The sequence below is a fragment of the Amyelois transitella genome, chromosome 31, assembly GCF_032362555.1.
Source record: "Amyelois transitella isolate CPQ chromosome 31, ilAmyTran1.1, whole genome shotgun sequence".
NCBI classification, from domain to species: Eukaryota; Metazoa; Arthropoda; class Insecta; order Lepidoptera; family Pyralidae; genus Amyelois; species Amyelois transitella.
This window is the reverse complement of record NC_083534.1, coordinates 2,415,336-2,432,500: the sequence shown is the minus strand read 5'-3', so window position 1 is coordinate 2,432,500 and position 17,165 is coordinate 2,415,336. Positions and strand designations below refer to the sequence as shown.

General features: G+C 43.0%; 1 long non-coding RNA gene and 3 other non-coding genes across 4 annotated transcripts in view; 1 reads left to right on the top strand and 3 right to left on the bottom strand.

Annotated features, from left to right (window-relative positions):
* Window positions 1-79, bottom strand: part of LOC132903911 (large subunit ribosomal RNA) — a 3,906-nt gene extending 3,827 nt beyond the window's left edge. Inside the window, exon 1 of the ribosomal RNA XR_009657519.1 lies at window positions 1-79. This exon is cut by the window's left edge and continues 3,827 nt beyond it. This is a non-coding gene — a ribosomal RNA (large subunit ribosomal RNA).
* LOC132903870 (uncharacterized) overlaps window positions 1-7,049 on the top strand; it is a 40,841-nt gene extending 33,792 nt beyond the window's left edge. Inside the window, exon 4 of the long non-coding RNA XR_009657506.1 lies at window positions 6,365-7,049. This is a non-coding gene — a long non-coding RNA (uncharacterized LOC132903870). The remainder of the gene's footprint in view (window positions 1-6,364) is intronic.
* Window positions 472-628, bottom strand: LOC132903906 (5.8S ribosomal RNA). Its single transcript, XR_009657514.1, has one exon. It is a non-coding gene; the product is annotated as a 5.8S ribosomal RNA (ribosomal RNA).
* Window positions 912-2,814, bottom strand: LOC132903907 (small subunit ribosomal RNA). Its single transcript, XR_009657515.1, has one exon. It is a non-coding gene; the product is annotated as a small subunit ribosomal RNA (ribosomal RNA).
* Window positions 7,050-17,165: the final 10,116 nt, after the last annotated feature.

Sequence of the window (17,165 nt, the reverse complement as noted above, 5' to 3'; positions counted from 1 at the left end):
GGAAATCCTGGTTAGTTTCTTTTCCTCCGCTTACTAATATGCTTAAATTCGGCGGGTGATCCTCCCTGATCTGAGGCCAACGATAAAATGAGAGGCAGACTCGATATCCGTCAGCGCTACGGCGGCGCAAACGAGCGCGTGCTCGCGAAGAGCACGACGCTTCGAAGGCGACGTCGATACGCTCTTCGGACGTCGAGTCCGCCTACGCGTGTCGCACGACGTTTATTGCTGGTGGTCTGCTACGTCTCTCGCGACGCCCCCACCGAACACACTCTCTGGTTATATATAATAATATATCCGAAGAGTCGCTTCGGTGGTCGGCCGCTGAGCGAGAGCCACCCGTGTGTGACAGCGATCTTGCACGATCTATATTTGAACGGACCTATCGCGCGCGATGCGCGTCGGAACCGCCAATTGCGCGCAGCAAATGAAAATTTACAACGCGCAGTGTGGTTTTTGTTTTTATGCAGCCGGCCCTCAGACAGGAGTGGTCCCGGATGTGTCTCCAGGGACCGCAATGTGCGTTCGAAATGTCGATGTTCAAATGTGTCCTGCAGTTCACACTATGACGCGCAGTTAACTGCGTTCTTCATCGACCCGCGAGCCAAGTGATCCACCGTCCAGGGTAGTGGTTTGATTGTTGTTTAAAAAAAAAAATTTAAAAATTTAAAAAAAAAAAAAATATGATGCTTGTGTGTCTTAGAATGAACACTACCGCCGACCTCTCGGAGGCAGAGCGTTCGCTCTAACCGCTTAAATAAAATCGTGTGTGCGTACGCGACTCGGCATGCGGAATTTTACCGGTCGACAGTTTGTATCGCACACACACATAGTGTGTTGTGTGTCTATGGATTATTTTACACATACAACGCGCGCGCGCTCGCTGGGCAGGCGGCACACATCGTACACGTTAATGATCCTTCCGCAGGTTCCCCTACGGAAACCTTGTTACGACTTTTACTTCCTCTAAATGATCAAGTTTGGTCAACTTCCCAGCAACGCCGACGGCCGTGAAGCCACCGCGTGTCGGTCCGAAGACCTCACTAAATCATTCAATCGGTAGTAGCGACGGGCGGTGTGTACAAAGGGCAGGGACGTAATCAACGCGAGCTTATGACTCGCGCTTACTAGGAATTCCTCGTTTATGGGGGATAATTGCAAACCCCAATCCCCAGCACGAAGGAGTTTCAGCGGGTTGCCCGGGCCTCTAGGCCAGGGAGAACATGCTGATTCCTTCAGTGTAGCGCGCGTGCGGCCCAGGACATCTAAGGGCATCACAGACCTGTTATTGCTCAATCTCGTGCGGCTCGAAGCCGCCGGTCCCTCTAAGAAGAATTTAAATACGCCGCCAGTGAGTTGCGCGGCCGAAGCCGCACACACCTAAATGGCGACGCCTATTTAGCAGGCTAGAGTCTCGTTCGTTACCGGAATTAACCAGACAAATCGCTCCACCAACTAAGAACGGCCATGCACCACCACCCACCGAATCAAGAAAGAGCTGTTAATCTGTCAATCCTTCCGGTGTCCGGGCCTGGTGAGATTTCCCGTGTTGAGTCAAATTAAGCCGCAGGCTCCACTCCTGGTGGTGCCCTTCCGTCAATTCCTTTAAGTTTCAGCTTTGCAACCATACTCCCCCCGGAGTCCAAAATCTTTGGTTTCCCGGAAGCTGCCCGCCGAGCCATTGTAGTAACGTCGGCGGATCGCTAGATGACATATTTACGGTTAGAACTAGGGCGGTATCTAATCGCCTTCGAACCTCTAACTTTCGTTCTTGATTGATGAAAACACCTTTGGCAAATGCTTTCGCTGATGTTCGTCTTGCGACGATCCAAGAATTTCACCTCTAACGTCGCAATACGAATGCCCCCAGTTATCCCTATTAATCATTACCTCGGAGTTCTGAAAACCAACAAAATAGAACCGAGATCATATTCTATTATTCCATGCACGAAATATTCAAGCAGCATTTTGAGCCCGCTTTGAGCACTCTAATTTGTTCAAAGTAAAATTGTCGGCCCACCTCGACACTCACTGAAGAGCACCGCGATAGGATTTTGATATTGAACCGGCGTTTTACCGCCGGCTCACCGACGATATGCTCCGCAAACGTGTCAGTATCACCGCGGATGCGGTGCACCGACAGCGCGGCGCACAAATGCAACTACGAGCTTTTTAACCGCAACAATTTTAGTATACGCTATTGGAGCTGGAATTACCGCGGCTGCTGGCACCAGACTTGCCCTCCAATTGTTCCTCGTTAAAATATTTAAAGTGTACTCATTCCGATTACGAGGCCTCGTAAGAGTCCCGTATCGTTATTTTTCGTCACTACCTCCCCGTGCCGGGAGTGGGTAATTTGCGCGCCTGCTGCCTTCCTTGGATGTGGTAGCCGTTTCTCAGGCTCCCTCTCCGGAATCGAACCCTGATTCCCCGTTACCCGTGACAACCATGGTAGTCGCAGAAACTACCATCGAAAGTTGATAAGGCAGACATTTGAAAGATGCGTCGCCGGTACTGGACCATGCGATCGGCAAAAGTTATCCAGATTCATCAAAATTAACGACTTCGGACGCGAGGCCCTCCGTCGATTGGTTTTGATCTAATAAAAGCACTCATCCCATCACTGGTCAGAGTTCTGATTGCATGTATTAGCTCTAGAATTACCACAGTTATCCAAGTAACTGAGTAAGATCTAAGGAACCAAAACTGATATATTGAGCCATTCGCGGTATCGCCTTAATACGGCTTGCACTGAGACATGCATGGCTTAATCTTTGAGACAAGCATATAACTACTGGCAGGATCAACCAGGGAGCTAACACGACGCGCGCGAGCGCGAGTGGAGCTGGAGGCGCACGCGCGCAGAGCACCAGCGCACAGCACCCGAAGGGCGGCGTGGCGCGCTGCAGCACGATTGCCCAACACGCCGTGCTCGTCCGAAAATCGTTCGAACACGGCGAGTGCCTTCTTACAACTCGTCTCAACAAACACCACACGCACACACTATATGTGGTGGTGGTGGTGGTGGTGGTGGTGATACGAGAGTGCGAGAGCACAGTGGCGGCCCCGGGGGCGTCGTGTGGCGGGTGAGCGGCAGTTCGAACTACGATGGATCCTAGCCACCGCGCACACATCACACCACACATTCCACCCCCGGAGGAGAGCCATGGTCGGGTCTTGTGATCAGACCGTCACCGAACGTTCGCTAATAGACGCAACCGCTTTGTAAAATGTCGTTTAACATTAAAAGCGTGGTACAGTCTCGTCAAAACGCCCGGTATTGGGGGGGCCGATCGCACTTCGTATGAACTCTGGTCCATATTATACGATGATATTGTGAGAGCGAGATGGAACCGACTTAGCCGTCGCAGTGTCACACCACCGCACCACCAAGTGGTGTGGTGGTGGTGCGCTACTAAACGACGAACCAGCGTCAATCTCAAACTCTTCAAGCGGCGCACGCGCAACACCAACACGGCGAATTCTTCCGTGGAGGCTGAGACACGTGCCCTTTGTCAACCTTAGCCGGGTACAGAACTGAATACAGTTAGTGTGTCCGTCGGTAGACTGAGTGGGCGGAACGATTCACTCGAAACCGAACATATATAAACGGTGTGTGCGGCGTGGTGGTGGTGGCCGGTTGTGGTGATCCCCACGAACCAAACAACACCCAACCCCCACCACAAAACCAGACAACATCCCATTCGTATAATATTCACATGTTCAAGTGTAACTCGTCCTTTCATATGGCGCGCGCGTTAGACACACACCACACCACACACCATCACCACTCTGTGGTGGTGGTGGTGGTGCTGCCCGCGGTGTGGTGCGCACGCGCACGCCTCGCCTGCCGGCTCCGAGAATATGATTTCCCTTCACCGGTGCGGTTCGATCTAGCCACTTTAAAGGCGTACTCCGTGCGCGCGCCTGCGCCCCTCTGCACGTCGCGCCGGTCTTACCGGCGGGTGGCGGGCGCCGCACCTATCACCACACCGCAAGCGGCCGGCTCCGTTAGTGGTTGCACAGAATGAGAACATCGTCCATGTATACTACATTATATGTCACGGTGCCGTGTGGTCCCCGGCACCTTAATAGAATAGGACCACTCCGTCTCTTTCCCGTGGATGTCGTAAGAGGCGACTAAGGGAATTAATAACAAAATGCCAAATAATCATCTTACTTACCAATCAATAAACCAAACAAACTATTTAGTGAAAACCACGTGTGTGATCAATCATACTCACATCTAAATCTAACGGATGATATATTATGTCATTGTCAAAAATATTATTTCACAGTGACATACATATTTTGAAACAGATGAAAAAGCAAATAAAAATAAATTGAATTAAATAATAGTGGCATACTTACAAACAAATTGTAAATTGCTTGAAATTATTTCAAAATGTTTAAAATTCATGTTTATTTCCAAACTATGAACCTATTATAAAGTCTACAAAGGTACATCATAAGCATATAGCAAGAATAGTATAGAGACCGGGGGTACGTTCGTGTATCTGTACCATTCCATACCAAAAGAGCTTTAGGTAATGTCATATAATGTGACAGAACGTTTAATTTTATTTGTCAAAATGATTGAAATAAATGTCAATGTACCATATTTATGTATGTATTTATATTTACTCGTTTTAATTCAAATGCAAAATTGGCATTTATTATATATAATAACAAAGACTACAATGTAGTGTTCATAGATAACATAATGTAAATTGAGTAGTAATTATTAATAAACTTGAAATAATAAATTTAAAAAGAAAAAAAAAAACTCGACTATTGTACCAAACTAGTCCTTTCGAAACACAATTAAGTATAATAGGTATAGGTTAGAGACCGGGGGAGCGTTCGTGTATCTGTAGTACCATTTAAAAGAGCCTTAGATGTCATAAAATGTGACAGGTTAAAAGAAAAATAAATAATCCTATAAACAACACTAATGTACCATATTTTATTTTATGTGCATTTAGTTCTTTTAATTCAATTAATTATACAGGTAATATTTAAGAGATGTTTAATTTTGACAATGTGATGGCACATTTATGTGTATGTAGGTAGTTCTTTTGATGCAAATGAAAAATTGGCATTTATAATATATCTATAGTGTTCATAGATAAAATAATGTAAATTGCTATAAACCTTTTACAGGTTAAAAGAAAAATTAATTATACTAATATATATCTATAGAGCAAAAATATACATAGAGGATTAATGTATATAATAAATAAATAGTTAATTATACAGTTAACATGTAAGAGATGTTCAATTTTATTTGTCAAAATGATTCAAATTAATGACAATGTACATAATTATGTACAATATTTATGTGTTGGTTAAAATTGGCATTTATTACATATAATAATAAAGTTCATATTATAGTGTTCATAGATAAAAAATAATATAGATTGAATAGCTTTAATTAAATTAAAAAAAAAAAAAAAATATCAATTCAAAAATCACAACTAGGATACCAACTAACTACTCACTCCTTACACAACACAATTGAGTGTAATATCGGTAGAGACCGGGTGAACGTTCGTGTATCTGTACCATTTAAAAGAGCTTTAGATGTCGATAAAATGTGACAGGTTAAAATAAAAATTAATAATAATAATAATATATAATACGACTCTCCGTAATAGTTTAGAAAGCTTAAAAAAATCACCCTTTTACTTATATTATACTCTTGCAGAAAGCTGCAATCCTTAATACCTGCAGAATAGTCAGAAAATTTCTTTCTCTTGACTAAAATTTTGTTCTTTCCTCCGCTTGTTGTTTCTATTCAATATTTTTGCTTGGTCAAAAGCCCGTAAAAATATTTAATTCCCCTGAAAAGGGTGTAAAAAATTGCATATAAACACAATAAATAATACATTTATAGAGGAAATCTGTAGAAATCAAATAAATAACCTATATAAAAAACAAAGCAATTTACCATATTTTTTTATGGGCACATTCAATTTACAATTAATTATACAGTTAATATTTAAGAGTTGTCAAAATGATTCAAATTAATGTCAATATTTGTACCATATTTATGTTTTTTTTTTGTATTTTTAGTCACTTGAAAGTAACATGTGCCAAGGGATTGGATGGGACCACTCGCATCTCTTTCCCATGGATGTCGCAAAAGGCGGCTAAGGAATAGGCTTACAAAATTGCGATCCTTTTTTTAGGCGATGGGCTACCAACCTGTCACTATTTGGATCTCAATACCATCATTAAGCCGAGTAGCTGAACGTGGCCGTTCAGTCTTTTCGGGACTATTGGCTCTGTCTACCCCGTAAGGGATATAGACGTGACTATATGTATGTATGTATGTATGATAATAACACAACATTAATTCCAGGGTCCCAGCTGCGTGCTTCCCATCAACGACATCCGGGGTATCGAGGGGGTAGGCAAGCTGGCCGCCGCCTACCGCCTGGTGGACCTGTTCGCTTGGATCCAGAGTGAGTGCCACTGAATTGATATTTACATGCATATGCATGCACTCCATCTAGTTCAATAAGTTTTTACCTTTTGTATCCAATTTTGAAAATAAATCTATTATATCTCTTTTCTATGGATGTCGTAAAAGGCGGCTATCATATCAGTATTTTCAAAACTATTATTTTTGCGTTGAATAGACCATTTATCGAGGAAGGCTTTAGGCTGTATAACATCACGCTGCAACTATATGGAGCAAAGAAATAATGGAATATGTGAAAAAACAAAAAAAAAAGGGGAAAATTATTCATAGGCCCATAATAACTATTCCACATATCTATAGAGCAAAAATTTTATTTGTCAAAACGATTCAAATTAATGACAATGTATGTACCATATTTATGTGTACTTCTTACCTTAAAAAATTAAATAAAATCAATTCAACAAACACAACTAACTAGGTTACTAACTAACTACTCACTCCTTACACAACACAATTGAGTATAATATCGGTTAGAGACCGGGTGAACGTTCGTGTATCTGTACAATTTAAAAGAGCTTTAGATGTCGATAAAATGTAACAGGTTAAAATGAAAACAACGCAATTTGCCATATTGTTTTTTTTATGTGCATGTTGTTCTTTTAATTGAATAGTAGTTAATAATTATACAGTTAATATTTGAGAGTTGTCAAAATGATTCATTTTAATGCAAATGTAAAATTGGCGTTTATTATTATATTATAATTATAATAAATAATAAAGTCAAGTCTATATTATAGTGTTCATAGCTAAAAAAAAACATGTACATTTAATTAATAAATTTAAAATAATCAATTGAAAAACAAAACTAGGATACTTAACTAGTACCATTTAAAATAGCTTTTTTACATGTCCATATAATGTGACAGGTTAAAACAGAAATTAATCATATTAGATTTATATAGGAAAAAGATAGATGTAAGATGTAAGATTAACGTTAATTTTGAAACTACACTTGTATAAATCAAATAATATCTACCTACATACCTATAAACAACAACACAACGTACAGTTCTTTTAATGCAAATGCAAAATTCCCATTTATAAAATAACAACGTTAATTGAAAAGTGAAATTAATAAATTTAAAATAAACAATAACCCAACAGTAAATGAAAACAAACCCGCCGACTTTCTACACAAATTTAGATGTCATATAATGTTTCAGATTAAAAGAAAAATAAATAATATTATATTCATAGGGGAAATCCAAATACCTAATACCTTTTTTTTTTTTTAATGTGCATTTAGTTCTTTTAATGCAAATGAAAAAATGGCATTTATTATATATAACTATACAATGATAAATATATAATATAGTGTTCAATAGATAAAATAATGTAAATTGAAAAGTGATTACAAAAAATACAACAACTTTAAACTACTCCTTTTACAGGTTAAAAGAAAAATTAATTATAATATAATATATTTATATAGAGTAAAGGGAATATGCAAGATTAATGTATATAATAAATAAATAGTTAATTATACAGTTAACATGTAAGAGGTGTTCAATTTTATTTGACAAAATGATTCAAATCAATGACAATGTATGTGTGTACCATATTTATGTGTACTTACTTACCCATGAGGTCTGTTTATTGCACTGCTGAAATACGGGATCCTTTTTGTGTGAAACAAATAACAAACAGACTTTAGATTCTTGACTTTCACTGTAATTTGTACTAAATGCAATACATTTCATTTATTACATTGAATTATAAACTATGATCTAAAATGAGTGAACTCGATTACTCATCATAATAATTTATGCAATCAAAAAACAATTCTAATTTTTCTTTTCTTTTTTTTTTACATCTTTTTAGCGTCTATTACCAGCCATTACTCTTATTAAACCAATGAGGTTCCATTACTCTTTTCAAATTGTGATCCCTGAATTGAACAGGTCATTTTAATGCAAATGCAAAATTGTATGCATATATAATGTATAATAATAAAGTAAATATTATAGTTAAAGTTCATAGATAAAAAATAATGTTAATTGAAAAGCCTTAATTAATAAATTAAAAAAAAAAATCAATTAAAAAAAAACACAACTAGGATACTAACTAACTACTCACTCCTTACACAACACAATTGAATCCGTACAATTTAAAAGAGCTTTAGGTGTCGATAAAATGTGACAGGTTAAAATAATAAAACAACGCAATTTACCATATTTTTTTTTTATGTGCATTATGTTCTTTTAATTGAATAGTATAATAAATAATAATTATACAGTTTATATTTAAGAGTTTTCAAAATAATGATTCAAATTAATGACAATGTATGTACCATATTTATGTGTGTAATTTTAATGCAAATGTAAAATTGGCGTTTATTAGGTATATTATATTATAATAATAAAGTCAAGTCTATATTATAGTGTTCAATTGAAAAACAAAACTAGGATACCTACTTAACTAGTACCATTTAAAAGAGCTTTTTTAGATGTCCATATAATGTGACAGGTTAAAATAGAAATTAATCATATCAGATTTATATAGGAAAAAGATAGTTTGAAACTACACTTGTATAAATCAAATAATACCTACATGCCTATAAACAACACAACGTACAGCAGTTCTTTTAATGCAAATGCATAATTCCCATTAGATGTCATATAATGAATGTGTTACAGATTAAAAGAAATATAAATAATATTTATAGAGGAAATCCAAATAATACCTTTAAACAACACTAATGTACCATATTTATGTGTATGTATGTAGTTCTTTTAAATTTAAAATAATCAATTAAAAAAAGCAAAATTAAGTATTAATATAAGTAGAGACGGGCGGTTAGAGACCGGGGAAACGTTCGTGTATCTGTACAATCTGCACCACATCAGCGCTCAGGCGGCTGTTCGTGTATTCGTAAAGTGTAAGCTGGTGGGGCGCGCCGCGGCCACGCCACCCGTCACCAACTCGCGACTTTGTTCAAAGACCGCGGACACGTTCGTGTACCCGATATATACGAAAAATCCATCGCCCTCGGACGAATCACCTGGCGTAGGGCTGAGTCTCAACAGATCGCAGCACGACGCTGCTCTACCGAGCACAACACCCCGCCAGGAACGGAAGTCGTCTACAGACTATTCCGAGCCCCGACATCGAACTGAGGTAGATTCGGACCTTCGGAGCCGTGGCGCACGTGTTAAACCGACCGCACCGATCTCCGCGATCCAAATGGGCTTCGACGTCGCACCTCACGTGTGTGAAGCGCGACTAGTAAAGTCACATTGTTTAGAGCCTCCCGACTCTCGGGGCTCCACAGTGAGCATATCCTTGCCGGATTCGGCTAGGCTGGCTTCGGCCTTAGAGGCGTTCAGGCATAATCCCGCGGATGGTAGCTTCGCACCACCGGCCGCTCGGCCGAGTGCATGAACTAAATGTCCGAAACTGCGGTTCCTCTCGTACTGAGCAGTATTACTATCGCAACGACAAGCCATCAGTAGGGTAAAACTAACCTGTCTCACGACGGTCTAAACCCAGCTCACGTTCCCTTTTGATGGGTGAACAATCCAACGCTTGGCGAATTTTGCTTCGCAATGATAGGAAGAGCCGACATCGAAGGATCAAAAAGCAACGTCGCTATGAACGCTTGGCTGCCACAAGCCAGTTATCCCTGTGGTAACTTTTCTGGCACCTCTTGCTAAAAACTCTTTATACTAATTGCACTGATTCTCCCAATCCCGTTCCCTTGGCTGTGGTTTCGCTAGATAGTAGATAGGGACAGCCCTTTCTGGGCCCTGCCGGGCCCGCCACCACCCATGCACCTACCAACATCTTGTTATATGGTGCGAATCGTGGGAGTAGGGCGCCCTAATGCTCTTAGGCTCTCTGTAAGGGCGCGCCTATGCTTGACTCCCTACAAGTTGTTTTCGGCAGGTTTTAGTCCCCCGCTGGATCTCCGGATCCGGCTAATGTCCGCCCCCCTCTTTGGGGGTGAGTACGTCACAGTAACGGAACTCGTGTACTCGTCCTCGCGTCGTCGGCATCGCACTGGGCTCCGGGATAATTTTCCTGAGCCAGAACGACGTCCAGGCCCAGTTCCTCTGCCGCCTGTGGAAGCTGGCGTCCGTGACGTGCGCCTCCGCCTCTCTCCTGCCGAACTTCATGCAGGTGGCGCACTTCACTGAGTCAGACTTGCAGTCGGCTTCCTTGCGCCCAATCGAGCCGCATCTACTGCACGTGGGCTTCTCCTCCTTGCACTTCTTTTCAGGGTGGCCGTACGTCTGGCACCTTCCGCATCTGATGGCGGTGGTGAAGTCGCCAACGGGGCATATCTCCCACTCTACGTACAGGCAGCCCTTTTGTAGCAGCGCCAGTCTGAACGCCGGGGTGCACGCCAGCACCATCGTGGTGCGGGTCCCACCTTCGCGGCTCTTCCTGAAGGCCAGGCGACAATTTTTCTTGATGTTCGACAGCGTCCAATTGTAGTCTTCTTTAAAATTTTGTTCGTGGACGCTGCCGATGAAGTCCTCGAACTTGGTGTCCCTGCCTTCAACGCCACGAACCGCGATCAGGGGCATTCTCCCCTGCACGTCGCTCGCTCGAAGAGTTGGCGGGAGCGCCGACCTAAGGCGCGCCAAGTCCTCCTTTGTTTTCCCCTGGATGAGGACCCGGCGTTTCTGACTCTTCTAATATTGTCAATATTAATTTTTAGGGCTGCCGGTGCCACGGAGGTTTTGAGGAGCTTCTTTGTTTCCTTGGCCGTCTTGACCTCACCCCCCGTCAGGTATACCGCGATGAGCGGGCCTTCTGCTGCGGGCATCTTCGCCCTATCAGCGTAGGAACCACCTCTTGCCGTCTGTGGCACCGCAGCCGCAGCGCTAGCCGCCGGCTGACGCGCAGCAGCCTCAGAGGCCTCCCTGCGCGCTCTCTCTGCCTCAGCCTCAGCTCTTTGAGCCCGGCGGGTTTCCATTATGTTGGCCTGTTTCGTCTTCTCAAGACTCGAGGAACCCGCCTCCGCAATGAGAGCCAGCTATCCAACTATTTCCAGCATGATCTGGAGGTGGCTCGTGATGGCCCCCTGGTCTGCCTTGTTGAGTTTCGACGTGGGCATGCTCAAGATCGTCGAGACCCCCCTCGCTTCTCTGTTTGCTCAGGACAACAGTTCCCTGGCCGTGGCCAAATGCAGCATCCCGTCTACGTTCGATTCGGAGTCAGGTTCGGGGTCGGCGATGAGGTCGCATCTATCCTCTTCTCCGCGGGTCTTCTCTTCGGTGTCACTGCGACCGTGTTCTCGTCAGGCGACAAGACTCTCTTGGCGGCCGCGAACAGTCGCTGTGTGAGTGGAGCGGCGGGGGACGTCCCAGAGACATCATCTTCCATCGGCGATCGCACCGCGGCAATCGCCAGTGCCGCCGCCTCAAAGGCCACGCGGGCGACGGCGTCCTCACTGCCCTCCAGTAGATCTTCGGTAGCCGCAAGTCGAGAAAGCGGCGTGCGCGCCAGCGAGGGGCGCGGCGCGAAGGTGTCAAACGGAGGACTCATTGGACGGGGGTGCTCCGTCTTCGTCCATCTCTCTTAGAACGTCTATTAAGTTCTAAAAATTTTCTTAAGTTCCAAGGTTAAGTTCGTGTGTCCTTAACTGGTTAGCGATATCGGACTCAGCGGCACAATACGCCTGCCGGCCCGACTCACCAATCACTGTCACTACCACTATCGTTGTCAATTTGACAGTGACAACGTCACCTATCAAAAGTCAACTGACAGCCGTCTAATGTCAAACTAAATGTTAACTACACTAACTTATATACTACCTTCAAGTTCCTTATTATCTATCAAATAACTACCCCTAAAATTGTCAAAAAAAACAATCAAACTACACTAAAAACTATGATAAAATGAGTCAATTAAGGTCCCGATCCTTTCACTATAATGTTATCAGCAAGGCTACTCACCCAATCGCCTAAATAGGAAACCCCGGGGAGGGCTATCCGACGTCCAAACCGCAACACACAACACAGCACTAATTAATCGTTTATTATTTGTTCCAATTGCGACCTAAAAGATGAAACAGGTAAAAGTTAGATAGGAATTTAAAACCTCAATCACTATAACGCCGGAGAAATGCGAACGCGAATGACTACACGAAATTAAAATTTTTAACACGCGGACACGCACGCGAGCGAACCGCACCCGACGACGGTCGAGAGACGAGACGAGATAGTATAGCCCTTTCTGGGCACTGCCGGGCCCGCCACCACCCATGCACCTACCAACATCTTGTTATATGGTGCGAATCGTGGGAGAAGGGCGCCCTAATGCTCTTAGGCTCTCTGTAAAGGCGCGCCTATTCTTGACTCCCTACAAGTTGTTTTCCGGCAGGTTTAGTCCCGCGGCGGATCACCGGATCCGGCTAATGTCCGCCCCCCTCTTTGGGGGTGAGTACGTTACTGTAACAGTACTCGTGTACTCGTCCGCCGACGGGCGGGGTCTTCATTCCTCTCCAGCAAAACCTCTAACAAACTTGACAGGTCAAATTGTATTGCTTCTCTCGAGGCCGCTCCGGATGTTATGCCACCGATGTGTGAACTCTGTTAGCCGCCTGAAGTTTGCCTTAGATCCTACGAGATCCGCGTAGTATACAGGACCCGTCTCGAGCGGAACTACACTATCTAATAGAATCCTACGCGCATCCCTGTATATGAATCATTTCCAGAGCACGTGGTGCATTTCCTCGATTACTGCTTCTGGGGGGCCTGAAGCTCCTTTGTGGCAGCGAATTTGTGCTGCGGGCATCCTTGCTCTGTCCGCGTAGGAGCCAGCTCTTCCCATCTGTGGCGCCACAGCCGCAGCGCTAGCCGCCGGCTGACGCGCAGCAGCCTCAGAGGTCTCCCTGCGCGCTCTTTCAGCTTCAGCCTCCGCTCTTTGAGCCCGGCGGGTCTTCATGATATTGGCCTGCTTTGTTCTTTGAAGGCTTGAGGAACCCGCCTCCGCAATGAGAGCCAGCTGGCCGACTATTTCCAGCATGGTCTGGAGGTGGCTCGTGATGGCCCCCTGGTCTGCCTTGTTTAGTTTCGACGTGGGCCCGCTCATGATCGTCGACACCCCCCTCGCTTCCCTGTTTGCTCGGGACAGCAGTTCTCTGGCCGTGGCCAAATGCAGCATCCCGTCTGCGTTTGGTTCGGAGTCAGGTTCGGGGTCGGCGATGGGGGGGGGGGGGGGGCGGCGGCAACTATCCTCTTCTCCGCGGGTCTTCTCTTCGGTGTAGCCGCGACCGTGTTCTCGTCAGGCGACAAGACTCTCTTTGCGGCCGCGTCCCAGAGACATTCTCTCTTATCCGCGATCGCACCGCAGCAATCGCCAGTGCCGCCGCCTCGAAGGCCACGCGGGCGACGGCGTCCTCACTGCCCTCCAGTAGGTTTTCCGCAGCGGCCACTGCTCGAGAAGGCGGCGTGCGCGCCAGCGAGGGGCGCGGCGCGAAGGGGTCAATCGGAGGAGACTCGTTGGGCGGAGGTGCTCCGTCTTCGTCCATCTCCCTTATGTCTATAAGATTTTTAAAAATCTTTCGTTCCAAAATTAAGTTCGTGTGTCCTTAACTGGGTGGTGATATCGGACTCAGCGGCACAATACGCCTGCCGGCCCGACCCACCAATCACTGTCACTGTCACTATGTCACTCTCACTAGTTGTCGCTGTCAATTTGACAGTGACAACGTCACTTGCCAAATGTCAACTGACAGCTTTCAACTGTCAAACGTCAAATTAATCTAAACGTCACTAACTTATTTACTATTACCTACAAGTTCCTTATTAACTACTAAATAACTACCCTAATAATTGTCCCTAATAATGAAAAATAATAAAAACTATGATAAAATAGCCTAATTAGGTCCAAATTCTACACACTAAAATGTTAAAATACAAATGTCTACTCACCGAAACACCACTTACGCAGCAAGGATATTCCGGGAGGGCAAACACAGTGTCCAAGTAAGTCACTACACAATTACAAGCACTTAATTATCAGTTTGTTGACCGAAAAACATCCAAGAGGACGATCCGGGCGAAAGTACAACGATTTTATAAAACACTAAAACAATATATAACAGCTGTAAGGACGACTTTGCACAATAAAAAATTAAATATGCGGAGCCGAACGAAAGCGATCCGTACTCGACGACGGTCGAGCGACGAGATAGTACAGTGGGAATCTCGTTAATCCATTCATGCGCGTCACTAATTAGATGCCGAGGCATTTGTTTACCTTAAGAGAGTCATAGTTACTCCCGCCGTTTACCCGCGCTTGCTTGAATTTCTTCACGTTGACATTCAGTGCACTGGGCAGAAATCACTCACTCCCCGCGGGCTCTTGCCGCCTCAGCTTCCGCTCGTGAGGCCCGGCGAGCTTCCATTGCCTTGGCCCCATCTAGCGCCATGTTGGCCTACTTTTTTCTCTCTAGGTGAGACGAACCTGCCACTGCAATGAGGGCTAGGTGTCCCACGATCTTCAGCATGGCCTGAAGGTTGCCGATGATGGCTCCTTTTTCAGTTGTGTTTAATTTCGAGGTCGGCCCACTCCACTTTAACAAAATTGACAATGTTCAATTGCCAATGTCAAACTCACTATTAGATTTGATAACTATCACTGCCATTTTTAAAGAACCACAATTTTCATGTGCACACTAAACCAATTCTACCCTACAAAATGTTTTATCCTACCCTACTAATAAAAAAAAGTAAAACCTAAAACAATGTATAATCTGGCCTATTTAGGTCCTAAAAATGTACTGATATTAAAATATCCGCAACTACTTTCGCAGCCGAGCTATTCCGGCGAAGATGTTCACCGCGTCCAAGTCACTACACAATCACAAAACCACTTGTCTATTGTCGTAAACACAAATCCCACAGGGTACCCAGGAAAATTCCGATGGCACAGGGATACTACAGCAAAAATTGTCAGAGATAACGTTATCGCATTTCCACTAACTTGAAAGAACTTAATGCGTGGAACTTCACTTGCAAGCGACAGTAGAAGAGCAGGTGAGTAGCCTGGCCTAACTCTAAAGAAAAAAAGCAATTGTATGAAACAAATGGAAATTTTTTATGCGTTTAATGTTCATAAGACTCTTCATTGTATTGTTATTTTTAATCCCTGGCGCAAAAAAGGGGTGTTATAAGTTTGACATGTCTGTCTGTGTCTGTGGCATCATTACCTACTTCCAAACGCATGCTGTGATTTCAATGTAGTTTAAATTTTTGAAGTATTTTTATGAAAGTATGTGAAATATTTTCTTAATTTGGTTTTTAAGTTCATCTTATTTAGACTTTTTGTATATAAATTGTTAGTTTAGGAGCGGTCCCCCAACGCGATGTATTTTTTTTAAAATTATTAATAGATTCTTAGGTACTTTAACATTAAGTTTCTTTTATATTTTTTTCTTTTTAAAGGAAAACTAATTAAGTTCTTGTGACGGGTTTTTTTTTAATTTTTATTTTAATTTTAATACTATTTTACCCGTTTTTTATTTTATGACATTTTATTGTTCTATCTCTACATCAATATCGTGACTGTTATAGCCGGTTATAAATAAAGGGTAACCCCTCAGCACAATGTTGGCTGGAAACAATATGCTACACAGCCAGCGCTGATCTTCCAGGGGTGCCCGGGTTGACAAGAAAAAGAAAAGACCTCATAACATAGTTGTTCAACCAGTTGACCATTTTTTATTGACGACAAAAAATGGGAGGAAGCCAAAGGGACCAGCTACACTGTAATGTGTATGGAAATGACGCCTCAGTAAAAGTTATTCTTACCTGAAGATGTACGGATTATTTAATATTATGCTGTCAACTGTATGTGCACTGGGTCTCCGCTGCCATGAGAATTTCGGGATATAAATTTTTTGTTGTTAATCCGAATTACATCCTTTGTAATGCTAAATTTCGGTGTTTATTATGGTGAATTTGAGTTAATTAAATAACCTTAACTTTCGTATTTCCAAAAACACGCAAACGCAGTTGCGGGCAACAGTAAAGTCAATAATAAGTGTGATATAGGTACAACCCTTTTTCTTTTTTATAAAGATCCAAGTTTCATTTAGGGCTATATCAGCCTTTATGTTGGCAGAGATTTTCCCATTCGTTTCATACTAAAGTATAATATTTTCTTTCCTTTTTATGGAACTCCCGACACTTAAAACGTAGTGATTACATCCCCTCACCTTCTCACCTACTCTTTGCCGGTGAGTAGCACAAATTTTAAATAGGTATATAATGTCCAATCAAGTTCAATGGACTGCCGAATACCCAAATTTCAAATTGATTGTCATTAGGAGATAATCGCAACCCTTATTTCGAAGTCTATGATTCCTATTGACTTTTCATCCATTCCATTAGTTCAAAGGAGCAGGCGGCCAGCATTTTGGGCACGCTATCAGATTTTGAAGATCGATTGACATATCCGTAGACAATTAATGTTTACGAATATGTCGAAACGATCTATATTTATAATTATAAGTTAGTTTTGTGGCAAACTTGGACCGCCAACTTCACAGTCTCACGCGCCAACCATCGAGACCGCTGCGGTGGTGTCGAAATTAAAGTAGACTAACAAACCAAACAACTTTTTACGTGAGAATTATGTTATGTGCGGCAAAACCAGGATATTATCAACTGATTTTCACTTTTATTTATATGTTATAGGTATAATGCTGTCGTACAATGACTTT